The sequence below is a fragment of the Ictidomys tridecemlineatus genome, unplaced genomic scaffold, assembly GCF_052094955.1.
Source record: "Ictidomys tridecemlineatus isolate mIctTri1 unplaced genomic scaffold, mIctTri1.hap1 Scaffold_54, whole genome shotgun sequence".
NCBI lineage: Eukaryota > Metazoa > Chordata > Mammalia > Rodentia > Sciuridae > Ictidomys > Ictidomys tridecemlineatus.
The window spans coordinates 936816-956256 of NW_027523576.1; the positions used below are offsets into that span (position 1 = coordinate 936816).

The 19441-nt window shown below is 32.6% G+C and overlaps 1 pseudogene across 1 annotated transcript in view; it reads left to right on the top strand.

Moving 5' to 3' along the window:
• The first annotated feature begins 223 nt into the window (after positions 1-223).
• The window catches only part of LOC144373993 (endothelin-converting enzyme 1-like), a 71240-nt pseudogene continuing 52022 nt past the window's right edge, over positions 224-19441 (top strand). The window contains exons 1-3 of the transcript XR_013433524.1: positions 224-259; positions 2194-2287; positions 14683-14756. The product of XR_013433524.1 is annotated as an endothelin-converting enzyme 1-like (transcript). The remainder of the gene's footprint in view (positions 260-2193; positions 2288-14682; positions 14757-19441) is intronic.

Sequence of the window (19441 nt, forward strand, 5' to 3'; positions counted from 1 at the left end):
CTTATATTTCCACTTTGATCCCCAATCGATATGTGGACCAGGCTGGGAGAGGACCTTAGCAAAGGTGACAGTCTGCAAATGCAACACTTCTAAAGGCACCAAAGACTCGGTCAACAGCAGGCTCAATAGCTGGGACAAATCCTTACTCGAAGGGGGATGGTGGTAGCATATCACCATGTTCATGAAACATTTAAATCTCTTATTGTTTTTGTTTTCATATCAGGGAGAAAACTTCCACTCCCATGAGGAAAAAAAAATGGTAAGAGCTTAATCCCTTACTTTCTAGGGAAGTAGGAATAATTTCACTAACAGTTGAGATCAGAAGGAGGAACCAAATTTAAAACACTAAGCCCATTCTGGGCTTTTTGTTTCAGTCTCACTTTGTTTCTCTCTGTTTTTTCCCCCTCTTGTCTGTAGGATTTAACAAATTTTCTGTTTTATGTGGCAGACCCAAAATCTATGAAGTTGTCCAGTTCTGCTTTTGACTGGGTGATATATCTGGTTGTAGGTAACAAGTACATTTGCCAAACCTTACCTCTTTGTTTAATTGGCTTTATGCAATGTAATTTTTTATAAATTTTATTTATTATAAAAATTTCAAACATCATCAAAAGCAGAAAGAATAAATCAAGGAATGCTGCTTATATTTAATACCCAATTAAGTAAATATCAGGATTTTAAAATATTTTTTAGTTTTAGGTGGACACAATATCTCTATTTTACATTTATGAGGTTCTGAGCATTGAGCCCAGTGCCTCATGCATGCTAGGTGAGCACTCTGCCACTGAGCCACAACCCTAGCCCCCTTTATTTTATTTGTATGTGGTGCTGAGGATTGAACCTAGTGGCTTCCACATGTGAGGCGAGCGCTCTACCACTGAGAGGATTTTTTTAAATATTTTTTTATTCATTGATGGACACAATACCTTTATTTTATTTGTTTATTTTTATGTGGGCTGGGAATCGAACTCAGTGCCTCACACATGCTAGGCAAGTACTCTACCACTGAGCAACAACCCCAGCCCAATATCAGGATTTTTATACAAGCCAATATTTTTATTTCTATCTGTCAGATTTTTTAAAATCTTATTTTTCATTTGTTTCCATACTTGGGAATGGAGGAAAATTATATTATCTTAAATACAAACACAAAACAAAACACCCTGAGAAACTTCACATGAAATCTGGATTTGTGACAGCTCTTTGGGTGATTAAAAAAAAAAAAAAAAAAGGTCTGGCAACACTGGCTAGGGTGGTGACTATCAGCTGGCTCTGAGAAGCAGCTCCTGGCTTTAGACGGGTGTGAGCTCTCCTCTTTGAGATCTTAGTGTCCACCCCTCTCAGTGTGGCGGCCTAGTGCCAGTTCACCGTTCATCACAGAGCTTAAATTGTTGCTTTTATTATGTCTGTCCCTCTTTCCACTTTTGTATGTTACCTCTCCGGCTTCTGAAGGCCCTAGCTTTGTAGACAGCTATTTTAGTTTACCTCAAGACCAGATCAGGTGATGCATAATCACAATGTCTAAGTGTTTGCAGCAGCTTTACTATAAGACAAAGCTGGAATATAAACATCCATCAGTAGGTACACTGACAAACTGTAGTATGATCATACAAAGGAGTACCATAGCAGTACTTGAAAGGAATGAATACAACATGGATGAAACTCAAAATAATTTATTGAGTAGAGAAACAATACAAAAAAGCAAAACCAAACCAGATCTAATGCATGTTGTACTTACTAATCCATTTTTTTTTTAAATTCTAGAAAATTCAATTAACCTATAATAACAGAAAGCAGATCAGTGGACAGACAGTGGATGAGTGGTTGCCTGAGATGAATAAAGGAAGAGAAATGGTTTACAAAGGCCAATGAGGCAACTTTTAGAGATGATATATTTGTCATCTTGATTGTGGTAATAGTTTAATGGGTATACATACATGTTACAGCTCATCAAATTATAAACTTTAATTATATGTAATTTATTGTGTTAATCCTATATTGATAAAATTGCACTAAAAACAAAATAACAAATGTCTGTCATAAATGGCAATAGCTACTCAATATACGTCTACCTAAGTGTCATTGACAGAAGGTATTTATATTTAATTTTATTTATTGATTGTTTACATTGATTTAGAAGGAAAGGTCTGCAATTCTGATCCTGATAACTTGTTATTATATTTTCTTTCCTAGGAACACTAAGATTAAAGAGAAAGCCTAAAAGCTTTTGGAAACAGATAACAGTGGCTGCCTCTGGGGAGAATTAAGAACAAGAGTAAAGATATGGGCAAGTATTTTAGTCATCTTTTTTTTTCTGCTGTGACTAAAAGACCCAACAAGAACAATTAGAGGAGGAAAAGTTTATTTGGGGACGTACAGTTTCGGAGGTCTCAGTCCGTAGATGGTCAATTCCATTCCTCATGTATGTATACCTGTTAAACCATTACCACAATCAAGATGAAGGCTCTCATAATCCAATCATTTCACCTCTAAGCCTTCTTGCACTGTCTCACAGGTTTGAGCTTTTGGGGGACACCTAACATCTAAACCATAACAGCAAGTAACTTTTTATTGTTTCAATAGGTCATTCATATGCATGTGATATTTATAATAAAAGTTCTTTTTACAAAATAAACCTGGTTATAAAATATATGCAATGAAAGATCATAGGAAAATCATTTAGATAGGTTTCCATAAAATATTTTACCCAGAGATGATTTACATTGGGTGGAAGGGTAAACATCTGATAATGATGAGGAATTAAGAAACTAATCATCTATTAAATCCAGGAAAACAGGTTGAACATTCCTGCTGTCAAGCTCAGAGAGGGTTGTTGGAATGCTTTTGTTGTAATTGTTCATCCTCTCATTTATCATACGGTACACAGTAACAGATTTATTTTATTGTTTGTTAACACTTTTTAATCCAGGGCTAGGTAGAGTACTTGTGTATGAGGCCCTGAGTTCCACACCCAGCACTGCAAGCAAGCAAACAACAACAAAAATCAATCCATACTTTCATTCAGTTTCACTGAGTACTAGACAATGCCTTGGGACTACTGAATGAAAGTAGATTCAAACTTAGTTATACTGACCAACTAAACTTAATGTTTCTTTTTTTCTGTGATACTGGGGGTTGAACCCAGGAGCAATCTACCTCTGAGCTACATCCCTAGCCCTTTTTAATTTTTATTTTGTGACAGGGCTGTGCTAAGCTGTCTGTTAGATTGGTTTCTCTGTGTGTATGGAAACAATGTCTTAGTCATTTATTTGATCAAGGATGATTTCCAAAAGTGGGCTAGGCCTTTTGAAATGAGGTGAAAATTCCAAGGACACCAAGAAACTTGGACTAAGCAAATTGTTGTTCTACTGATTCTTTAATCTCTATCTTAAATAATGTGTAGAAACCGTTAGTTTCTTCCCATGTTAGTTCCAGTCTTATGCCTATGGATTTATTTCTTTTTTCTTTCTCTTTTTCTTTCTTCTTTTTTTAAATATCTGAGTAGTTCTGGTCCTCTACATTTAGGGATAGAACTTTGTCTCCAACCATGTTATTGACTCTAAAAGGAAAGGTAATTTGGATACATCTTATTATAAACTTTGGGGCAGAATTGATTTGTCATTTTTGGAAGGAATTATGTTCTGAGTTAAAAAAAAAAAAAAAAGGAAAAAAATTCATGATTTAACCCAATTATGGACTGATAGTAGGACACCATGGCATATTACTGCCACCAACTGGCATCACATCTTAATTGCAAGAGTAGAAAAAGGAAAATAATTTCTGATTTTTAAAATATAAGCAACATCAAATTTCCTGTAACCAAGTGAAAAAATTTTAAGTAAGAATACTTCATTTGCGAAATAAAAATGAGGAAGTTGTCATGATCCCTAAAACACAGGGTTTGTGAAAGTAAGAAAAGTGAAGGGATAAGGAAGTAGGGTCAGATGACAGAACACGTTTCTTTGGTCTAAATATTCAGTAGCTGCATCTGGAACTAGATCTGCAAAAAAGTAGTGGAAAGGAAGAATAATTCATAAAAATATTTCTTTAAAATGCCTTCATGTGAAAGAACATAACCATTATCATCATCAAAGTTGACTGAATCTTGGGCTGGGATTGTGGCTCAGTAGCAGAGTGCTTGCCTGACATGTGTGAGGCACTGGGTTCGATTCTTATCACCACATATAAATAAATGAATAAAATAAATGTCTATTAACAACTAAAGACTATTTTTAAAAAGTTGAATTTTAAGCAGAACTGAATTGTTTTGTGAGCTAACATTATCTAGAGAGGAAAAAGGCAAAAGTTTAGCTAAAATTTCAAGGAATCATACTCTCTATAGAGTCACAAACTAGTTCTTTGTGTTATAAAACAAAGTTCCTCATGTTATTGGTTAATTAGATCGAATACATTGTTAGACACATTTTGATTTGGTATATATGCAAGGAAAATATCAAAGGCAATTTAAGACAATAGTATATAAAAAGTCTTTTTAAAATAAACCATAGAAACTCTTCTTCAATGTCTACCAATTTCATAGAATATGGAATGCATTTTTCTGTTTGTAATTTTAAATGTCAACTTTGGATGAGGTGGGCCAAGAGACTGAGTTGAAATAAAGGTCTAATGGCATGTATTTTAAAAGGCATATCCTTCTTTTTGATATTTCAAGCATATCTATGACTTGTTAATGAAAAAAGCCGTGTTTGAAAATCTTTGCCAAGGGATTTGAAATCTTAAGAAATTCTTAAAAGCAGAGGCTTCTGGGAAATATGTAATCCTGCAATGAATTTATCATGTTATGGAATCTCTATTACTTTACCAAATAGCTAAAGGATGAATGAATCTGCCTTTTGTTTACATTTATGATTGATCAGACCAAATCAGCTGGTATGAAGAATTTGAGACAAAACAGAGATAAACTGGAAAAAACATCAAGGCATTCCTTGAATGACATTACATATTTTAGATGATAGTTTATAATCCATAAGAAACTACAGAGACCTTTTGTGTAAGTATATAATATTGCTTTTTTTTAAAAGGAGGAAAATGAAGGATCTGAACTGTTTAGGTGACTATTACAATAGTGGTGTAAGGCAATGGGAAGAGATGGGGAGTGAAGGGTTTGATGAAGATGGCTGCAGAAAAAAAACAAGGGATCTGAATGAATTAGGATATGATGGGACTCAGGTTAAAAAAAAGTCAAGTATGGCCTTATAATTTAGACCCTGAGGACTACGTAATTATTTACAAACACCAGTTCAATTTGTGTGAGGGCAAAATAAAGAAAGTGTTAGGTTTCCACATACTTAGAAAGTTGACTATTTATGCTCTTGGATAATTTTAAAATTTTTTTTAAAGTGCTAGGCTGGGAATATAGCTCCGTGGTATAGCACATGCCTCAAGAGGCCCTGCCTGCATGAGATGAGGGGTAAAGGGCTGAGGGGGAGGAGAGAAGCTAAAAAATACTTAGCAAAATATTATCACTGTAATAACACAATGGATTTTTTTGATGGTGGTGGTAGGTGGGGACTAAACCCAGGGCCTCACACATGCTAGGCAAATACTCTACTGAGCTATACCCCTGACCTGTTCATTTTAAATTTTTGGACAGGGTCTCCCTAAGTTGCCCAGGTTGGCCTTGAATTTGTGATCCTCCTGCCTCAGCTTCATTCAGATACTAATATCAGTTCATTCAGATAATATGAAAAACTGATAAGTTTTTACCTTTGCTTTCTTCATTTAGAATTATTATTAACTTGTCAGCCAAGTATATTCATTTTTTTGTTTTCCCAAAAGATAATTTTATTAATTGAGTAATTGTCTGTTTTGCCTCTACTACTTTAACTGTGCTTACCTAAAATGACTGTTCCTTTTCATTCATGTATGGAATGTGCATGTGAGAGCACATGTGTATATATAAACATATTTCAATATTCCCAACTTACATCTTTTTGTAGCAGTAACTTTGTGTATCTTCCATCTTAATTTTTACCATGACAAACCAGATTTAGGTTAACTACATACATTTCATCTTGCATTTAAATTTTAGTATTGCATTTATTTAAAACATTGTTTCTCAAACCTCAGCATGCATAAGAATCATCTAAAGACATGTAGAAACAGATTATTGGGCCTCACCCTCAGGATTTAACAAGTTTCTAAATGATGTTGATCCTGGTGATTTGGGAACAATATGCTACAAATGCCTGATTAAATATTGTGTTGTTTTCTGGCTTGACCTATTACCCAATTCCAGTATGATAATATTATCTGGAGTTATTTGAGATATCCCATTCATTTTTTCCAATTTTCTTTTTATTTATTTATTTTTGGTTCTATACAGCTATGATTAGTGTTCTACAGTTTTATGCCAAACAAATATGAAACGATTTATTTTCTTTTACCATTGTCTTTTTTCTCATTGTTAAGAGGAGAGGGAGATGTTTTACCTAGTTTTATCTTTATATAAAAGGTAAAATAGAAATATCATTTATTGTTAAATATTTCTGTACTGAACATAAAGCAAACACAGTTTATTCTGTTTTGAGAATATCCTCCTCTTCATTATTAGGAAGAGAAATGTTTTTTACGTAGTTATATATTTTTTAAAATATAATTAAAATGTTTATTCAGTAAGTTGTGTGATACTACACATTGCTCTCTAATTTCATGGCCTTTAATATCTTCTGCATATGTCTGCTTTTTCTTTTTTTTTTTTGTTTTCTATTTTCTTTTTATCTTACTTCTCTCTGTGTACAGTAATGCCCAATTACCTGGTTGTCAGATGCATAAAGACTTCAGTGATTTGAAATATATACAACTTAAACATAAGGTAGAAATTGCTTCTAAAAAGCCAAAGTTGCTGTCATAAAAAATTAATGCACTTGCCTTCAAAAAGAAGTTATTATCTATTTTCTTAAAGTCAGGAGAGAAGGAGAAGCAACAAATTGAAGATTAACCTTAGATACTGTTCTGCTGGTAGTGTTTTGAAATGGCAATTCACAAAAAAGACAGAAAGGTTAGTTTATAGATCTTATGTTTCAGAGCAATCTGGGGCTCTTCTTTAGCAGTAGACTACCTCTCTTGAATCCAGAAAACTTTGTGCCACACAACTCTATTTAAGAACAGAAGTTGGGCACCTTGGTGCATGCCTCTAATCCCAGTGACTTGGCCGGCCTGAAGCAGGAGGATGGAAATTTCAAGGCCAGCCCAGACACTTAAATAAGACCCTGTCTCAAAATAAAAAGGATGAGTATGTAGCTCAGTGATAAAGAACTCTTGGGTTCTAGTCCCTAGTACTGAGGGGTAAAAAAGGGAAAAGAGAAAGAGTATTGTATTATAGAAATATGCAGGATATTTTCACTTTTAAAATATTGACTTGGGACTAGGGATATATATTTCAGTGGTAGAGGGCATGGTTAGGCACAATTCCCTGTCTTCAGTTCTGGAACCAAAAATAGCATGTTGTCTTAATTCTTTGAACAACACACTTTAATTCATTTGCATTTGTCCTTCGATGCCATGTAAATGATGTATTTCTGTATTTTAACTACATTTATTATGATGATTCATTTTAGTTCTTCTTTCTGTTGACTCATTTTCACTATCCCTTTGGTTGTTTATATCTGCTAATTTTGTATATTTTCATTATGGCTTTTCTTCTGTTTAAGTTGAGTAGCTTCCTTCGAGTTCTTTGTTGTCTCTTTTCCCATTATTTACTTGTGTTCATGATAGCTCTTAAAATTGTTTTATGAATGCCTTTTTGTTTTCACCCAAACTCTTAAAAATTTCATCATGTAGATTATTTGCATTTGAAATTGTTTTTCAAAATCAAATATTGAAAAGTGGAAGTTATCAACATTGTTTATACTGATTTTTTAAAACTTAGAACCTATTTTTCAGTCATTCTCTAAATTTGTTTCAAAATAGTACTTTAATTCCCATATGTCTATATTAATCATCATATCTTCTGAAGCTCAGTTGAATAAAATGTGTGAGACATATCAATCACCTTTCTTTCAACAAAGCACAGAGGGCTTGCTGAGAACTTAATTCTAAGTTGGACAATAATTATCCATATTGTCAAGGATGTTTTGTTCTCATCTTTGTCCTCTTTTTTTGTGGTATGTATTGAGGCATAGATTAAAAGATAATCATTTTTATTCACTTTGCAGGACAAGTCTTAGGGACTAGATAAAATGGGCAGGAACATTTAATCCTCTGCTTCAAAGACTATGTGCATGGACAGTTACAAGGCAGTTATGGCCAGATATGATTATCGGCTTTGGAATAAAATGCTCCTTGACATTGCTTATATCTTAGCTGAGAAGAGAGAGAATCAGGTTAGTTATTTTGTAGGGTACAGATGTGATGAGTTCCATAGCTTCATAAGTTACTAGAGTGATCTTATCAGTAGTACTTTTAATCTGTTTTCCAAATATCCCACTTTCTTATTATGAATTAACTAATGTGTCCCTATTATCAGTGTTTATGCATTGAGTTAAACTCTATACTACATTTTTGTTAAAAGTTTTCAACATTCTGTAGTTCTTCAGGTCTGTTATCCCAGTTTATAAGTATTCTAACTTTTCATTGGAGGTAAACTCTTTTTGGAGTACTTTTATTATTAAATTGAAACAGGCTGTTAACAGTTACATTTTATTTCCTACTTTCCTTATTTTTCTTTTCTATTAATTGAAAATTTAAAGTATAGTGTTTTATTTGCTTGACCCGTTAAATAAAGAAGGCTCACATTGCAGTACAGTTTTTATTAACTCTTAATCCTCAGAACTAAGTACCCTTATAATAGCTCTCAGTTGGACATATTAGAACAGTTTATGGATTTAACTTATCTAAGAAACATTTTCTTACACTAATTCTGGTGGATTTATAGTCTGAGACTGGGAACATTTTCCCCCAATTTGATGAAGTTTTTATACTTTAGGAGAAAGTTTTTTTTTTTTTTTTAAACATGGTCATGAATAAATAGGACTTTCTTTGATTTAGCACTTTGTTTGGAATTATGAAAATAATGGTTTCTTCCAAGAATCTTTTTCAGAATTATAGTTATCTCATTTTTAAGCAACTGCTTTTAAACTGTATGCCAATACTTCAGAACTTGTTCACTTCAAATTTTTGTTAGATGGCAGTTTTCAGAATGAGCAACATTGGTTTAACTTTATTTTTCATTATTTTCTCACCTATGTAATTTTCTAATGATGTTGCAGATAGTATTAATCTAATACTGGCTGGCTACCTCTCACTTTTAAGGTGAAGATGCTTATTTGAACAAAGGAGAATAAAGAATTAAGTATCTGTATTAATAATGAAGTAATTGATTCTGTTTTAATTTTTTCCAAATTGAGTTTGGGAAAAATTTTAAAATGTGGTCAAGATCATTATATAAGGGCAGTCTTGATAAATGGTTTCAAGATAAATTTCAAGATAAAACTCTTGAAGGATTAAATATTTCTTTATACTTTATTGTTTGACACTATTATGTTAACTTGTGGTTGATTTTATATTTGCATATGGTTTATTATTTATTAACATTTCTTAGCATCTCTAAACTTTTTCTGTGAAGAAAGACATTATGTATGTGAAATTGCTTTATTTATTAATAGTAGGGTGAAAATCATTTTGCTTTAGAATATTGACATTTCTTTTCTTTGGCTTTTAGTTGCTGAAACCATATATTAGTGATTGATAGAATGGGTTTTGGAGCCAAACTTTCTGGATTCCCATTTCTCTGTGCCTTTTACTAGTTGGATAATCTTAACCTACCTGGTCTCATTTTCTTCAAATGCAAAGTGGGAAAGATAATGACAGTTACTTCTTTCTAAAAGAGATTAAGAGAGTTTGGAATGGTGTCTGGAATTTAGTAAGTTGCTGCTCTTACTCTATAATGACAAGAGGGATAATAGTATTTGTCTGTGTTCATACAGAATGTTTGAATACCTACTTATAGTAATAATAGACATGGCTAATGGGGAAATCAGGGAAAAAAGACAAGTTAGTGAATTTAGAAAAATTGCTGTTAAGGAATATTAATATGATGCATTTTCATTTTACTTACCTATTGATTCTCAGAACCCATATTCTATTTATTAAATTCACTAAGTATTTTATAATTCTTAAACAGACAGATTATTTCTGTTTTTTATGGTTAGGATTTGAAAAGTTTAGTACAATCTGTCATCATCAAAAAAAAGAGACCATAGAGTATAAATAATTTCTCTTTTAATTTTTGTCTTTATATTTAAATTTTCCTACTCATTTTTAAGTGTTTCTTAAAAAGTACAAGTTTTCATTGCCTTGTACTTTTATCCCTTCTGTTATTTTACTTTATCATTCATCTTTCTCACCCATGCTACAGGTATAAAACTTTAATTCAAGTTTCTAATATTTGTTAATCATTACCTTGTAGTATTTTGGGGTTAATATACAGTTGGCCAAAACCACAAATACCTCCACATCATATAATTATATCTGTAAAAGAAAAGTATGACTTTAAAATTTTAATATCTTTTTTGAGTCTAGAGTAATTTAAAATTTTTTCTTTTTGTTGGTTTTTACATTCCTTTTGTTTTTTTTAACAGTTCTGAAAATCGGCTTTATTTTAGAAACCAGTTTCTTAAAATAAACCTTGTTTTTAAAAATCACTTTACAAACATTTTGTATCTTGTATTTATTAACTTAGTGACTTTGGACAAGCAGCTTAACATCTGTGCTTCATCTGTATGGTATCAATACCAGTGATCCTTTCTCAGTACTGGCATGTAGTTAAAACAACGTGAAGAATCAGAACTCTTACAAACTTAAAATTATGGTCAAAATTAAGTTAAATAGAATCAAGGAAATAAAATAAGTGTTAAATTTATTTAACAAGAATTTTAATGTGCTTTTAATTTTTTTAAATCATAACCTTATTTGCTACAATTGTACTGTCCCTCAATTTATATAAATTTTCTGTTTTTCCTGTTGTTTGGATCCTTTATCTTTTAGATCCCCTATTATATTTTTCCCGTTAATTTAGTCTCCTTTTCTGGTATAGGATATTATCTGATACATTTATGAATAAAAGGATATCAGGGAAGTAAATATTTGAGATTTTGCATGTTTACAAAATATGGATTTGGCCTCTTATTTAATAGTTGACTGCAATTTAGATTTAAATATTACAAATTATTTTCTTCAGAATTTGTCTCTATCTTCCAGTATTGCTCCTGAGAAGTTCTTCGCTATTAAGATTTCAAGGGCTAGGATTGTGGCTAAGTGAGAGAATGCTTGCCTAGCATGTGTGAGGCACTAGGTTCGGTTCTCAGCACCACATATAAATAAATAAGATAAAGGTTCATCAACAACTTTACAAATAAATAATTAATTAAAATATTTCAAGCCTCTCTCCTTCCCTCCCTCCCTCCATTCCTCCCTTCCTTCCTTCCTCCCTTCCTTCCTTCCCTCCCTCCCTCCCTCCCTATTGAACTCGGTGGGGGGGGCACTTAACCACTAAGCCACCTCCTTAACCCTTTTAATTTTTTTATTTTGAGACAGCATCTCACTAAGTTGCTGAGGCTGGACTCAAACTTGGAATCCTCCTGTCTCAGTCTTCCAGTCACTGGGATAACAGTCTTGAGCTGCTCTGCCAAGTAATGACCCTGTTTCTTGTCTTTAGAAACTTTTACATTTTGCTACTTGTTCCTAGTATTCTGAAATTTTACGGTGCTATACTCTGGTGTATGTTTTTTCCAGATTGGTGGGTATCATTGTGGGGTTGTCTAGTGGTAAACTAATGTTTTCATTATAGGTCCTCAGATGTTGGCTTTGGTAATTTTTTTTTCTCCTGTAAAAGATCAGCTTCTTTGCAGAAGCATGTATAATGGCTGTCTTGACATTTTGGAGTTGGGTAGGGTGAGGAAGTGCTTGACATTCTGCACATCACATATAATTGTTAATGTGAATCACATATGTGTGTGTGTGTGTATGTATGCATATGTATTATGTATATATACGATGATTCCAAATCTCTGGTTTATTTTCCTCAAGAAATAAATGTCTGGACTTCCAAAATAAGTATGTGGTAGAAAAATTGCCAGGCTGCCTAGGTTTGGTGAGGACATGGGAATTTAATTGCATATTTTACAGACTATATCACTTTCCATCTTCTGTGGAACAGATGCAGTCTGTTTCTGCATTTTACAGAGCAAAATGGCTTTTTGTTTCACAGATAATAGCTGTCATGATTTTTCTACCTCTTTCTTTGATTTGAATGTTCCCTCCTCGTCTCCTTGCTATTCATATATTTGTGATTTGAGACTGCAGGTATTTTCTGGATTCTTTGAAGATGAAAAATCTTTTCTCCTTCCTATTTTGCTTCAAATTTAAAGGGATAAAGGGATTAGTTAAATCTTTTTTTTTTAAATAGTTTTTTAGTTGTAGATGGATAGGATACTTTTATTTGCTTGCTTATTTCTTTGTTTTTTTTTGTTTGTTTTTATGTGGGTACATCCCAGTGCCTCATGGATGCTAGGCAAGTGCTCTACCCTGAGCCACAACCCCAGTCCCAATTAGTTAAATCTTTATCATTTGAAAATGATGAAGTTTATCATAGCCCCCTTTTAACCTAAGCTTTTTATAGTAAGGCTTATGCAAAATTAAGTATTATCAACCCTCTCTTAATAATCTAATGTGTCCCATTATCAAACATTTTTAGACACTAGATATAGTAACATGTGCCTATAGTCCCCTCCCCACTTTGGAAGATCACTTGAACCTATGAGTTTTAGACCAGCCAGGGCAGTGTAGTGTTTTTTTTTTCTGTTTTCCTACTCATCTACTGTTTTTCTTCTGTTTGGTCCTGAAATACTTTTACACAGTATTTTTTTAAATTTTTTATTTGTTTTAATTAGTTATACATGATAGTAGAATGCATTTATGCACTTTGATATCTATAGATGGGATATAATTTTTTCATTTTTCTGAGTGTTCATGTTATAGAATCATATTGATCATGCAGTCACATACATACATAAAGTAATAATGACTGTTTCATTCCATTATCTTTCCTATCCCTAAATCCCCTTTCCTCCCCTTTTTTCGATTCCCTCTACCTAGTCTAAGGTAACATTCTTCTTTTATTGTGAATTAGCATCTTTATATTAGAGAAAACATTTGGCCTGTGGTTTTTTCGGATTGGCTTATTTCACTTAGCATGATTTTCTCCAACTCCATCTATTTACTAGCAAATGTCATAATTTCATTCTTCTTTAAAGCTGAGTAATATCCCATTGGGTATATATACCCCTTTTTTAATCCATTCATCTATTGAAGGACACCTAGGTTGGTTCCATAGTTTAGCTATTGAGAATTGAGCTTCTTTATACATAGAGTGGCTGCATTACTATAATATGTTGATTTTAAGTCCTTTGGGTATAAACGGAGGAGTGGGATAGCTGGGTCAAATGGTGGCTCCTTTCCAAGTTTTCTGAGGAATCTCCATACCACTTTCCATAGTGGTTGCACCAATTTGCAGTTCCATCCCAGTATTTTTATTATTCTTCACACAATATCTATCTCTTTTTTCCTTTCATTATTTATTATAATCACATCCTTCTTTATACCCTCAATTTCTTGCCTCTGTCTCCCTTCGTCATACTCCCTAGAAAACCCTGTATCACCATATGCACCACACTTGCATCAGAGTACCTGAAAGTGACTGGGGAGGAAACCTAACTATAATGGCTGGATTTTCTGTTAATCTGTCAATGGAACCTTTTTAATGCTGCCTAGTAAACCCTATGATATTTCATTCTAGAGTTATTTGCACTTCCTTACAAGGTTATGCCTTACCTCAAAACTATAAAACCTCCTGTCTTGTCTTCACACTTAGTTGATTATCTTGTTCTTTAATGGAAACAATCAGAAGAGGATTATTCAAGGATTAAACCTACCTGTCTGGCTACAATAGTTGTAATATCTATACGTTCTGTCTTTTCTCTTACTACAATGCCCTCTAAGGCCAGTCCTTATATTTGTATAATGAATCTAATCCCCGTTCACTTTAGAACATTGTTTTTCAGATTGTTCTCTCTCTCTTTTCTGACTTCAATTTGTCCCCTGGGATTAGATAAGTCTTATCATTATGCTAACATGCTGTAATGGCTCCCATCTTTTAGCAGATGATACTTTGGAGATAGGAGCCTGATCACTTTACCTTGTTAGTCACTATGTAGTATATATCTATTTTTTCTTCTTGTTTCTTTTCTCTTTAATAAATGGGGATTGAACCTAGAGGCACTACTGAGTTCTTTTTCAATCCCCAGTTGTTCTTATTTTTTTTTATTTTTAGACGGGGTCTCACCAAGTTGCGGAGGATCTTGCTAAGCTGCTGTAACTGGCTTCAAACTTGAATTCCTCCTGCCTCAGGCTCCTGAGTCCTTTAAATTACAGATATTCACTACCATTCCTAGCTAATCCGTGTCTAGATAGAGACAGCAAGAGATTTAAGGTGATAAAGCTGTAGAAGTAATGCAAGTATACTGGTTATTTCAAACATCTATTGCATAATGAGAGAAAGGATAGATAATAACCAGGATTTTAAAACATTTGGAAATGTTCATTCCAAATAAAATAGCCAGTTTTTCAATTTACGTTTTTTACTGTCTTTTCTCCCCCCACCAGCTACAAGAAAACCAGGACGAAATCGAAAATATGATGAACTCTATTTTTAAGGGCATATTTGTTCATAGATACCGGTAAGGGATTTTTAAAGTCATTTAGAAAGTCTTTACCTTAGATAATTATTGCTTATTTGTAACAGACTAACTGTAAAGCCATAATACTCTACTAATTATTACTTTTGTTTTCTGGAAAACAACTGTGGCTGTAAATGCTATGTAAATGACATGTGGAGAATATGCACTTATTACTGCCACATTCTTCCAAACTCAGACTGTCTACTGTTGGAGGCAGCCTATGGACTTGGCATTTGTACTAATAGAATATTTATGTGATTATTAAATTAATGTAGCCTTAATAAGATATGTTTTTCACATTTGAAAAAAATTAAATGCTTTACTTCTTGATCTGTGTTACTTACTGTCTTGTTTAATGATCAAATTAATGACTAATCTTTTTTAAACATGTCTGTTAAGAAGAAAAAGGACAAGAATAAGAAAGGAATTGTTAGTGAAATATTTTTTGTCATACTACATTACGAATGAGTTTATTTTGTCTTTCTGTGAAGTCATAAAACTTTGAAAATACTACATTATAAAAGCATATTTGACATAAATTAATAGATTGTATGTGTACCTATATTTCTGTTACTTAGATGCAGTATATGTATAGGTAGATACACTCCAATAGAAGCACTGTTTTCAGATGGATTTGAAACTGTAGTTGATAAATTCATATAAAGCAGTAGTTTAACATAAGAAATTTTGTGTGTAGGTGTGTGTTTATATATAACTTTGAGATTTTAGCAGAATTTAAACATTTTAACTCAAAAGTATATAAATATCTTTTGAAACAGGACCAAGGCCTTAGTTTTAGTATGGATTCTCTGGTTAGATCTTTATATCCTCTTTTTTGCATAAACCTTGCATATAATCCAATACTGACCCATTTATTTGAAACAACAAAAAAAGAGCTTACATGTATGTGGCATGCAGTCATGTAGTCTTTTGTTCTTTGTGAATGTATAGTTGAGGTAAAACTGCACATTTAATTGTATAATTGAATGAGTTTTGACATATTATGTACCTGAAAAGCCACAAGATAAATAATAAGTCCATCAACCTTAGAAGATTTTTCTTGGCACTTTGTAGTTCCTCCCTACCTACTTTCTCAGCACTTTACCCTTGCATCATCCTGTTCTGCTATTTGATTCATGGTTCTCTTTTAGACTTTTGCAGCAATAGAATTATGCAATATATATTTCTCATTAGTCTGGCTTTTTTGTCTAAAAAAATTAGTCTTTCACCATTAAATGTATTGTTTACTGTAAGGTTTTCATAGATGCCATCTATTAGACTGACAAAGTTTGTTTGTTTCTGTTCTTCAGAAAGTTTTAATTCAGAATGTACATTGGATTTTATGAGTTGCTTTTCTGCATCTGGAGATCATTGTGTAATATTCTTTTTGAACATTGTTAATGTGATGAACTGAGTTGTTTGACTTTCATATGTTTACATTTATTCATGGGTCAAAACCCACAGTCATGTTGTAGTTTTTTTTTTTTATTTTTTAATATTATTGAATGTGATTTGCTAGAATTTGCCCAAGAAGTTTTGCATCTTCAAAATATATTAATCTCTCTTTATTTTAATGGATGTATCTGACTACTTTAGGTATAAAGATAACAACACTGAACTTGTAGATTGGTTTGCATTCTGAGCTATTTGTCCTTACCCCCATGCTACCTTCTTTGAGTAGCATTTGAATAAGATTTTTTTTAAATGAAGTAACTTTTTTTTCTATAGCTTTATTTTATTCATTTATTTTTTATGTGATGTTAAGGATAGAACCCAGGGCCTCACATGTGCTAGGCAAATACTCTACCACAGAACCACAGCCACAGCCCTTGAGTAATATTTTTAAATTAGGTAATATAGTATTTCTACTTTGTTCTTCCTTTTCAAAGTTGTTTTGAGTATTATAGGTCCTTTGCAGAATACAAATTTGGGGATAAACTTGTCCTATTTTACACAATAGCTTCTGAAGTTTTCATATGAATTGTAATGAATCAATTCTTTTCTAATCGTTTTCATATTTTATCTTGTAACTGTGATTTTATTATTTTGTGTTAGATTGTTCCCTGCTATTACACAAAAATACAGTTTTTAAAATTTGTACAAAGTAATTTTATCCTAGCAGTTTTGGTCAGGGTGTGGTGAGTTTTGTTTTATTCTGTTTTTTTTTTTTTTTTTTTTTAGGTTGTTTAGAACTTTTCTACATGTGAGATATGGTCATTTTTGAATAAAGAGAGTTTTACTTTTTGCTCCTGTTATCTCTTCATTCTTTTCTTTAAAAGTATCTTTACTTCTAATTGATGCATCGTAATTATACAAACTTATGGAGTATAATCTGACACTTAATACATGTGCACAAATGTAGATAATGTCAGGGTAATTAGCTTCTCTGTCACTTAAGGCATTTATTATTTCTTTGTGGTAGGAATATTTGAAATTTTCTCTACTACCTATTTTGAAATATTTTCAGTTAATTGTTGTGAACTATAGTTAGGCTGTTGTGTTGTAAAACATTAGGAGTTATTTTTCCTGTCCAGCTGTACCCTTCTACCTGTTAATAATTCACTCTCTGTCTTCTTTTCCCCATGTCCTACTCAGGCTCTGGTAACCACCATTTTCTTCTCCAGTTCTTTGAGATCCAACTTTTGTTCTATATATGTCGAAGAACATATTCTTTCTGAGCCTGACTTGCTTCACTTAACATAATGTCTTCTTCTTCATCTCTCGTCTCACAATGGACAAGCTTTCATCCTTTTGATGACTGAATAATATTTCATTGTATCTACATATCACATTTTCGTTATCTATTCTTTTGTCAGTAGGTGCCTAGGTTGATCCTTTATTGGCCATTTTTTTACTGTCTTTGTGAAAAAGTCTGTGTCTTTCAGTCTTTTGAAAACTGGATTGTTTTTGTCTTGAGTTTTTGATTAACTGGTATATTCTAAATATTAGTCCCTTGTCAGATACATGGCTTGCAGATATTTTCTCTATTCTGTCAGTTATGTCTTCATTATTTTGATGGGTTTCAATATCATGAAGAAGTTTTAGTTTATGATAATCCAATTTATCACATATTTTGTTTCCTGTGTTTGTGAATTGATAGCAAAAAATATCTTTTCCCAGACCAATGTACTGAAACATTTCTCTATATTTTCATCTAGTAGTTGTATAGATACGGGTCTTGCATTTAATTTTTTATCATTTTTTTGTAGTTTTTTTTTATATGGTGAAAGATGGGGATCTAGTTTTCATCTTGTGGATATCCAGTATATATCCAGTTTTTCTGGAACAGTTCAAGGAAGAAACTTTCCATTCCTCAATGCACACTATGGGTACCTTAGCCCAAACTGTCCACTGTTATTTGTGGATTTATCTCTAGGAACTCAATTCTTTTGTACTCTATGTTAACACCATGTTGTTTTGGTTACTATATCTTTGTAGTATCTTTTGAAGTCAGGTATTATAATACCTTCAGCTTTTTTTTGCTCAGGACTGCTTTGGCTATTTGGCACCTTTTGTGATTGCATAAAACTTTTAGTTATGTTCTGAGAAAACATATTTGCTTTGTTAGGAATAATATTGAATTTGTAGATTGATTTGAGTACTGTGGATATTTTAATAATAAAGATTTTTTTACTCCATGAACAGGAAGTGTCTTTCTATTTACTTTTGTCCTCTTCAATTTATTTCATCAGCATTTTGTTATGTTTGTTGTAGAGATTAGTCATTTGTTTAAACTTATTCCTAGGTATTTTATTTTTCCTTCTTTTCACTTAAGTTTGTAGGTATTGCAAATGGGACTATTTTATTGATTAGTTTTTTAGCAATTTTGTTTTTGGCATATTTAAATAAAAAAGCTACTGATTTTTGCTAATTGTTATATCCTACAACCTTAATGAAATGTATTCTTTTTAACAGTTCAGAAGAATCTTCAGTTTTTTCTATATATCAAATCATGTCCTCTATAAACAAAAATAATTTACTTTCTTCTTTCCTATTTGGGTGCCCTTTATTTCTTTCTCTTGCTTTATTCCTCTGCCTAAGATTTCCAATATTGTGTTGAATGAGAACAGTGACAATAGACATCATTATCTTTTCCTTCATCTTAGAGGTAATGATGTCAGCTTTTACCTATTCAGAGTATTGGTTACAATTTTGTCACATGTGGGCTTCATTATCTCAAAGTATATTTCTTCTTTATCTAATTTTTTGAGAGTTTTTATCACAAAGGGACATTGAATCTTATTGAATATAGTTTTTCTATCCACTGACATAATTAGATGATTTTGTCCTTTCTTCTATTAATGTATTACTGTGCTAAGTTTATTATTTTGAACCTCCTTGTATCCCTGGGATAAATTTAATTTGATCATGGCACAGGATCTTTTTAATGTACTTTTGTGTTTGATTTGCTAACATAGTTTTGAGAATTATTGCATATTTGTTCATCAGGGATATTGATCTGTAATGATCTGAATTTTGGGGGGAGAGCAGGGGGGGCAGGGATCAGAGAGAGAATTCGCAGCAGTTGATCACAGAGCCACATCCCCAGCCCTATTTCGTATTTTATTTAGACACAGGGTCTCACTGAGTTGCTTAATGCCTCAGCCTCCTGGGCCACTCGGATTACAGATATACACCACTGCGCCTGGCTATAGTCTGTTTTTGCTATTGTTTGTTTTTGCCTG